The 10,007-nt window shown below is 44.8% G+C and overlaps 1 non-coding gene across 1 annotated transcript; it reads left to right on the top strand.

The window, feature by feature from the left end:
• The first annotated feature begins 351 nt into the window (after window positions 1-351).
• Window positions 352-451, top strand: LOC132653418 (small nucleolar RNA U13). Its single transcript, XR_009591158.1, has one exon. It is a non-coding gene; the product is annotated as a small nucleolar RNA U13 (small nucleolar RNA).
• The last annotated feature ends 9,556 nt before the right edge of the window (window positions 452-10,007 follow it).

The following is a 10,007-nucleotide window of genomic DNA, read 5'->3' as shown; positions in this document are numbered from 1 at the left end:
CCAAGGAATGTGACTTGGGTTAAATACAACTAGAAAGTCTCAGAAGAAGAAAGTTTGTCATAAACATCCATCAAATCAACAAGAGAAATCAAACAAGAAATAAAGTAATGAAAGCAAGAATAGTCCAAATTAACGATATAGACTGTCATAACTAAAACCTGGGTAATATATTGTTGGTAGAAATCATCGTCAACAACAACAGTAGTTAAAGCTATAAAGGCTCAACAAAGTTTGCCAGTGGCTTCATTTTGTCCTTTGTACAAATGTGAACTTTTAATTCCATTGCCTTTTTTTCCCATTCACCTTGAAAGATGCTAATCATAGGATGAGAAATAAAACAGTTGATGCAGGAGCCTTTTTTTGTTCATAAACATTATAATTAAGTATTCAAATCATTGTGTGACACATACCTCCCTAAAGCCTTGAAATGTGGTACATTACCAATTTGACATTCACACTTAAGGAGGCTGCATGCCTAAGATTCTGAGGTACACAGTCAGCCAACCTGGAATATAGTGAGACCCAGTCTTTAAGAAAAAAAAAAAAAAAAAAAAACAACTAATACATTAAAAAAAAATGGGCATCCTGCCAGGCATCAGCATGCCCGGAGATCCCTAGGTGGACATTATCTTGCCAGACACCATCTTACCAGGAGAGAGTAAGAACACCATAATGCTAGACATCATCACACTGGAAGAGACACAGGAGGATACCATCCTGCCAGAGGAAACTGAGGAGGACACCATCATGCCAGAAGAGACCAAGGCGTACTCCATTCTGCCAGACACCGTCATGCTTTAGGATACTGAGAATGACACCATCTTGACAGACACCATCACAATAGAAGAGACCAAGGAGGACACCATCATACTGGAAAAGAACGAGGAGTACTCCATCTTGGCAAATACCATCATGCTGGAATAGAGCGAGGAGGACACCATCATGCCAGACAACATCACACCAGGAGAGATACAGGAAGACATCATTATGCAAGAATCCATCACACCAGTACAGATTGAGGAGGAAAGCATCTTGCCAGACTCCATAACACTGAAAGAGACCGAGGAGGACACCATCATGCCAGACACCATCATGCTGGAGGTTACTAGGAAAGACACCATCTTGCCAGACATCATCACACCGGAAGATACCGAGGAAGACACAATCTTGCCAGACACCAAAACACCAAAAGGCACAAAACCATCATGCCAGACTCCATCACACCAGAACAGACTGAAGAGGATACCATCTTGTCAGTATTCATCATGCAGGATGAGACCAAGAAAGACACTATCGTGCCAGACACCATCACACTGGAAGAGACCATGGACAACATCTTGCCAGAAAACATCACACCAGAAGAGACTGAGGAGGACACCTTCATGTGAGACACCATCATACCAGAAGAGAACAAGTAGGATACCATCTTGACAGACTCCATCACACCAGAAGAAACCCACGAGGGCACCATCATGGCAGACAAAATCATGCCGGAGGATGCTGTGAAAGACACCATCTTGTTAGACACCATCACACCTGAGGATTCCAAGGGGAACACAATTTTGCCAGACACCAAAACACCAAAAGACACTGAGGATGACACCATCATGCCAGACAACATCACACTGAAAGAGACCTAGGAAGACACCATATTGCTGGAAGAAACCAAAGAGTCTTCCATCCTGTCAGACACAGGTTGCCTGAAGAGACTGAGGAGGACACCATCTTGACAGTCTCCATCACACAGGAAGAGAACAAGGAGAACACTTTTGCCAGACAACATCATATGGGAAGAGACCAAGAAGGACACCATCCAGCCATACATCATCACACTGGAAGAGACTGAGGACAACAACATCTTGCCATACAACATCACAACAGAGGAGACCAAGGAGAACACCATCATGCCAGACACCATCATACTGGAGGTTACTGTGAAAGTTACCATCCTGCAATACACCATCACACCAGAAGATACAAAGGGGAACACTATCTTGACAGAAACCAAAACACCAAAAGACACTGAGGACAAAACCATCATGCTAGACTCCATCACACCAGAGCAGACTGAAGAGGACACCATCTTGACAGTCTCCCTCATGCAGGAAGAGACCAAGAAGGACACTATTTTGCCAGACAATTTCATATGGGAAGAGACTGGGGAGGATACCATCTAGCCATACAACATCACACTGAAAGAAATTGAGAAGAAAACCATCTTGCCTGACTACATCATACTGGAAGAGATCGAGGAGGACAACATCATGCCAGACAACAACACATTTGAAGAGACTTAAAAGGACTCCATCATGCCAGGAGAGACAAAGGAGGACACCATATTGCTGGATGAGACCAAAGAGTACTCCATCCTGCCAGACACCAGATTGCCTAAAGAGACTGAAGATGACAGCAGCATGCCAGAATCCATAACAGCAAAACAGACTGTGGAGAATAACATCTTGGTGGTCTCCATCACACAGGAAGAGATGAAGGAGGACACTAATTTGCCAGACAACTTCATATAGGAAGAGACCGAGGAGGACACCATCTACCCATACAACATCACACCGGAAGAGAGAAGAACAGCATCTTGTAAAATAACATCACCCCAGAAGAAATGGGGGGCACATTTCTGCGAGAAACCATCATACAAGAAGAGATCGAGGAGGACAACACCTTGTTAGCTACTATCACAGTGTAAGAGATGGTGGAGGACACCATCTTACCAGACACCATCACACAAGAAGAGACTGAGGAGGACACGATCATGCCAAAAGAGACCGAGGAGGACAACACCTTGTCAGACATCATTACACTGAGAAAGAGAGAGTAGGACACCAGCATGGGAGACACCATCACACCATAAGAGAAAGAGGCATTCAGATTTATAGATTCCAACATACCAGAAGACACTGAGGGAGACAAAATCTTACCAGACACCATCACTTCAGAATAGACTGGTGAGGACACCATCATGCCAGAAAAGACCAAGGAGTACTCCATCATGCCAGACACCATAATGCCAGAGGACACTGAGAACGACAGCATCTTCCCAACACCATCACACCACAAGGGACCTAGGAGGACACCATTATGCCAGAAGCAACTGAGGAGGACACCATCATGCCAGAAGGGACCAAGGAAGACACCATATTGACAGACACATTCACACTGGGTTAAAGATAGGAGGACAGTATCATTCCAGACTCTATCACAATAGAAGAGACGAAGAATGGAACCATCTTGTTAGATACCATCACACTGTAAGAGATGAAGGAGGACACCATCTTAGCAGACACCATTATACCAGAAGAAACTGAGGAGGACATGATCTTGCCAGAAAACATCACAGTGGAAGCGACCTAGGAGGACTCCATCATGCCAGAAGGGAACAAGGAAGACACCATATTGCTGGATGAGATCAAAGAGTACTCCATTCTGCTAGACACCGCATTGCCAAAAGTGACCGAGGAAGACACCATCATGCCAAAATCCATCACACCAAAACAGACTGAGGAGGACAACATCTTGACAGTCTCCATCACACAGTAAGAGACTAAGGAGGCCACCATCTTTCCAGATACAATCACACCAAAAGAGATTGAGGAAGACAACATCATGCCAGAATCAATCACAGTAGGAGACAGATAGGAGAACACTTTAATTCCAGACTCCATCACACTGCAAAGACTAAGGAGGACACCATCTTTCCAGACTCCATCACATGAGAAGAGACGAACGAGGACACCGTCTTGTGAGATACCATCACACTGTAAGAGATGAAGGAGGACACCATTTTCCAGGAAGAGAAGAAGGAGTACTACTGCCAGTCAGACACCAGCTTGCCAGAAGAAATCGAGGAGGACACCATCTTGCCAGAAAACATCACACTGAGAAAGAGAGAGTAGGACACCATCATGGTAGACTCCATCACACCATAAGAGACTGAGGAGTTAACCAGAATTCCAGACTCCATCACACCTAAAGACACCGAGGAGGACAACATCTTGCCAGACACCATCAAACCGGAAGAAAGATAGGAGGGCACTATCATTCCAGACTCCATCAAACCAGTAGAGACTGAAAACACCATCATGCCAGACATCACACTGGAAGAGACTGAGGAGGACATCAGTATGCCAGAAGGATCCGAGGAGGATACACTCTTGCCAGACACCATCAAAGAGGAGAGAGATATGAGGACACTATCACTCCAGGATCCATCATAAGAAAAGGGAATGAGGAGGACACCATCTTGCCAGACACCATCACACTGAGAAAGAGAGAGCAGGAGACCATCATGGTAGACTCCATCACACCATAAGAGACTGAGGAGGGGACCCCATCTTTCCAGACTCCATCACAGTTTTAGAGACAGAGGAGGACACCATGATGCCAGATTCCATCACACTGGAAGAGACTAAGTAGGACACCATCTTGTTAGATATCATCATATTGTAAGAGATAGAGGAGGATACCATCTTGCCAGACACTATCACACAGGAAGAGATTGAAGAGGACAACATCATGCCAGATAACATCACACCGGAAGAGACTGAGAAGGACATCAGCATGGCAGAAGAGATCTAGGAGGTCATCATCATACCAGAAGAGACTAAGGAGTACTCCATCTTGCCAGACACCAGCCTGCTGGAAGAGACCAAGGAGGGACCCATCTTTCCAGACACCACCACACAGGCAGAGAGATAGGAGGACTCAATCATTCTAGATTCCATCACACCAGAAGAGACTGAGGAGGACACCATCATGCCACGCAGCATCACAATGGAAGAGACCAAGGAGGACACCATGTGTGGAAAAGAGCACAGGGAATTCTCCATCCTCCCAGACACCAGATGCTGGAAGAGTCAGAGGAGGGCACCATATTACCAGACACCATCACAGTGGGAGAGAGATGGAAGGACACTATCATTTATCCAGACTCCATAACACTGGAAGAGACAGGAGGACATAATCATTCCAGACTCCATCAAACTGGAAGAGGCTGAGGAAGACACCATCAAGCCTGAAATCATCACAATGGGAAAGAGATAGGAGGTACACTATCATTCCAGACTCTATCACAACTAAAGAGACTGAGGAGGACAGCATCATGCCAGACTCCATCACGCTGGAAGAGAGATAGAAGGATACTATTATTCCAGAATTCACCACACAAAGAGAGAACAAACAGGACACCACCTTGTTAGATAGTATAACAGTGTAAGAGATGGTGGAGGAGACCATCTTACTAGACACCATCACACCAGACCAGATTGATGAGGACACCATCATGCCAGAATAGACCAAGGAGGATACCATCATACTGGAAGAGACCAAGGAGTACTCCATCATGCCAGACACCATCATGCCAGAGGACACTGAGAATGACAGCATCTTCCCAACACCATTACACAACAAGGGACCTAGAAGGACACCATTATGCCAGAAGTGACTAAGGAGGACACCATCATGCCAGAAGAGACTGAAAAATACTCCATCCTGCTATATTTGTGTATGCCAGAAGAGACCTAGGAGGACATAATCTTGTCAGACCCCATCACACCGGGAGAGAAATAGGAGGACACTATCATTCCAGATTCCATCACACCAGGAGACCAAAGATGACACCATCTTGTTAGATACCATCACAGTGTAAGAGATGGAGGAGGACACCATCATGCCAGACAACATCACACGGGAAGAGACCGAGGTAGACATCAGCATGCTAGAAGAGAATGAGGAGGACACCATCATACAGGAAGAGACCAAAGAGTAATCCATCCTGTCAGACACAAACCTGCTGGAAGAGACCGAGGAGGAAACCATCTTGCTGGACACCATATAACCGCGAGAGAGATATGAGGAAACGATCATTTCAAACTCAATTACACTGGAAGAGACTGAGGATTACACCATCTTTGCAGACTCCATCACACCAGAATAGAACCTGGAGGACACTATCATGCCAGAAACAATCATACAAGGAGAGAGATTGGAGGACATTATCATTCCAGACTTCATCACACAGGAAGAGACTGAGGAGGACACAATTATTCCAGAACAGAACAAGGAATACAACATCATGTCAGACACCATCACAACATAAGAGACCAAGGAGGACACCATCAGGCTAGACACCATCACCCTAAAAGAGACCAAGCAGGACACCATCTTGCCAGAAGATAACAAGAAATACTCCATCCTACCAGAAACCAGCTTGCTAGAAGAAGACAAAGGAAGACACCATCTTGCCAGACACCATCAAAGAGGAGAGAGATATGAGGTCACTATCATTCCAGGATACATCATAAGAAAAGGGAGTGAGGAGGACACCATCTTGCCAGATACCATCACACTGAGAAAGAGAGAATAGGAAACCATCATGGTAGACTCCATCACACCATAAGAGACTGAGGAGGACCCCAACTTTCCAGACTCCATCAGTTTTAGAGACAGAGGCGGACATCATGATGCCAGATTCTATCACACCGGAAGAGACTAAGAAGGACACCATCATGTTAGATATCATCACACTGTAAGAGACTGAGGAGGACAACATCATGCCAGACAACATCATACCGGAAGAGATCGAGGAGGACATCAGCATGGCAGAAGAGACCTAGGAGGTCACGATCATACCAGAAGATACCATGAAATACTAAAACCTGCCACACATCAGCCTGCTGAAAGAAAACAAGGAGGAACCCATATTTCCAGACACCATCACACAGGCAGAGAGATAGGAGGACATTATCATTCCAGACTCCATCACACCGGAAGAGACTGAGGATGACACCATCTTGTTAGATACCAGCACACTCTAAGAGATATAGCAGGACACCATCTTGGCAGACACTATCACACCAGAAGAGCCCGAGTAGGACTTCACCATGCCAGAGGAGACCTAGCAGGTCACCATCAAACCAGAAGAGACCAAAGAGTACTACATCCTGCCAGACATCAGACTTCTGGAAGAAAACAAACAGTACACCATACTGTCAGACACCAGCCTGATGGAAGAGACCAAGGAGGACCCCAACTTGCCAGACTCCATCACATAGGGAGAGAGATAGGAGGACACTATCATTCCTGACTCCATCACAACAGAAGAGACAAAAGAGGACACTTATCTTTCCAGACTCCATTGTACCAGAGAAGAACACCATCATGCCAGAAACTATCACAGCTTGAGAGAGATAGGACAACACTGCCATTCCAGAATATATTCCACTGGAAGACACTGAGGAGGACACCATCATGCCAGAAACCATCACAACAGGAAAGATAAGAGGATACTATCATTCCAGACTTCATCACACAAGGAGAGACCCAGGAGGACACCATTTTTTTAGATATTATCACAGTGTAAGAGTTGTTGGAGGACACCATCTTACCAGACACCATCACACCGGAAGAGAACAAGGAGTATATCAGCATGGCAGAAGAGAACGAGGTTGACACCATCATACGGAAGAGACCAAGTAGTACTCCATCATGCCACACAATATCATGCCAGAGGACACTGAGAATGACAGCATCTTCCCAACACTATTACATAAAAAGAGACCTAGAAGGGAACCATTATGCCAGAAGAAACTGAGGAGGACACCATCATGTCAGAAGAGACTGAAGAATACTCCATCCTGCCACATTTGTGCATGCCAGAACTTTCCTAGTAAGACACAATCTTGTCAGACACCATCACACTGGGAAAGAGATAAGGGGACACTATCATTCCAGACTTCATCACACCAAAAGACCAAGGATGACACCATCTTGTTAGATACCATCAGACTGTAAGAGATGCAGGAGGATACCATCTTGCCAGACCCCATCGTTCCAGAAGAGACTGAGGAGGAAACCATCATTCCAGACACCAGCACACCGGAAGAGACCAAGGAGTATGGCAGAAGAGACCGAGCAGGTCACCATCATACCAGAAGAGACCATGGAGTATTTAGTACTGACAGACACCAGCCTTCTCGAAGACACCAAGAATGACACTATCTTGTTACATACCATCACACTGTAAGAGATGGAGGAGGACATCATCTTGCCAGGCAAAATCACAATGGAAGAGACCAAGGAATATTTTATCCTCACAGACAACAGATGGCTTCAAGAGTCAGAGGATTCCATATTGCCAGACACCATCACCCTGGGAGAAAGATAGGAGGATACTACCATTCCAGAATTTAATACACCAGAAGACCCCAAGGATGGCACCATCTTTTTAGATGCCATCACACTCTAACAGATAGAGGAGGATACCACCTTTGCAGACACTATCACCCTGGAAGAGACCGAGGAGGACATCAGCATGCCAGAAGAGACCGAGGAGGACACCATCTTACCGGAAGAGACCAAGGAGTACTCCATCATGCCAGACGCCATCATGCCAGAGAACACTGAGAATGACAGCATCTTCCCAACACCATTATACCACAAGGAACCTAGATGATCTAACACCATTATGCCAGAAGCGACTGAGGAGGACACCGTCATGTCAGAAGAGACTGAAGAATACTCAATCCTGGCATATTTGTGCATGTAAGAAGAGACCTAGGAGGTCACTATCTTGTCAGACACCATCATAGCAGAAGAGAGATAGGGGGACACTATCATTCAAGACTCCATCACACCAGGAGACCAAGGATGACACCATCTTGTTAGATACCATCACAGTGTAAGAGATGGAGGAGGACACCATCATGCCAGACACCATCACTCCAGAAGAGACTGAGGAGCACACCATCATGTCAGACACGATCACACCGGAAGAAACCTAGGAGTATATCATCAGGGCAGAAGAGACCGTGCAGGTCACCATCATACCAGAAGTGACCAAGGAGTATTCCATCCTGACAGACACCAGCTTGCTCAAAGAGAAGGAGGAGGAAAGCATCTTTCCAGACACCATCACACAGGGAGAGAGAAAGGAGGACACTATCATTCCACACTCCATCACTCTGGAAGAGAATGAGGATGACACCATCTTGTTAGATACCATCACACTCCAAGAGATAGAGCAGGACACCATCTTGGCAGACACTATCACACCGGAAGAGAATGAGAAGGACATCAGCATGCCAGAGGAGACCTAGCAGGACACCATCAAACCAGAAAAGACTAAGGAGTACTCCATCCTGCCAGACATCAGCTTGGTGGAAGATACCAAGTAGGACACCATCTTGCTGGACATCATCTCACAGGGAGAGAGATAGGAGGACACTATCATTCCAGATTCCATCACACCAGAAGAGACCGAGGAGGACAGCATCATGCCAGAAACCATCACACCAGGAAAGAGATGGGAGAACACTCTCATTCTAGACTCCATCACACCAGAAGAGACTGAGGAGGACAGCATCATGGCAGACTCCATTACACTGGAGAGAGATAGGAGGATACTACCATTCTGAAAGGATGCTTTATGGTACATAATTGTTCAATTCTAGAGGTAAAAAAAATAAAATATACATCACCACATTGTCCTTGAGACATAAACATTACTTTGCTACAGAAAAGAGTTTTGATGAGGAATTACAGATGGATCATTTTAATATTTTTAAGAGGATTAATGAAATACAGACAATAACAGAATTCAATGAAAACCAAATAGACTCTATAAGTAATAAGATACAAAAAAATGCAAAAACAACAGCAGAAAGTCATACATTGCATAATCTCACAGGAGTACTTAGATCAAATACTTATATACATAAAGATTGGAATAAGAAAATGGAAGAATGTAGTTTTTGGTAGTGTTTAGCAAGACTGGTACAATTGAATTTTACTTGTACACCTATTATACCTGGTAGGGCTTGATAAAAACATTTTTTGGACTATAATATATATAATCATTGCAATAATTATTATCAGAATCAGTTTATTTCTCCTCAGAAATCTCATCCAAAGAATAGGGAATCCTGAGGAAAAGAGACGAAACATGAACAGATCAAGAAGAACTGATTTTCTACTAAAAGGAGGAATTAAAAAATGGC

Source organism: Meriones unguiculatus, chromosome 3 (assembly GCF_030254825.1).
Source record: "Meriones unguiculatus strain TT.TT164.6M chromosome 3, Bangor_MerUng_6.1, whole genome shotgun sequence".
NCBI lineage: Eukaryota > Metazoa > Chordata > Mammalia > Rodentia > Muridae > Meriones > Meriones unguiculatus.
This window is presented reverse-complemented; position numbering and strand designations above follow the sequence as displayed.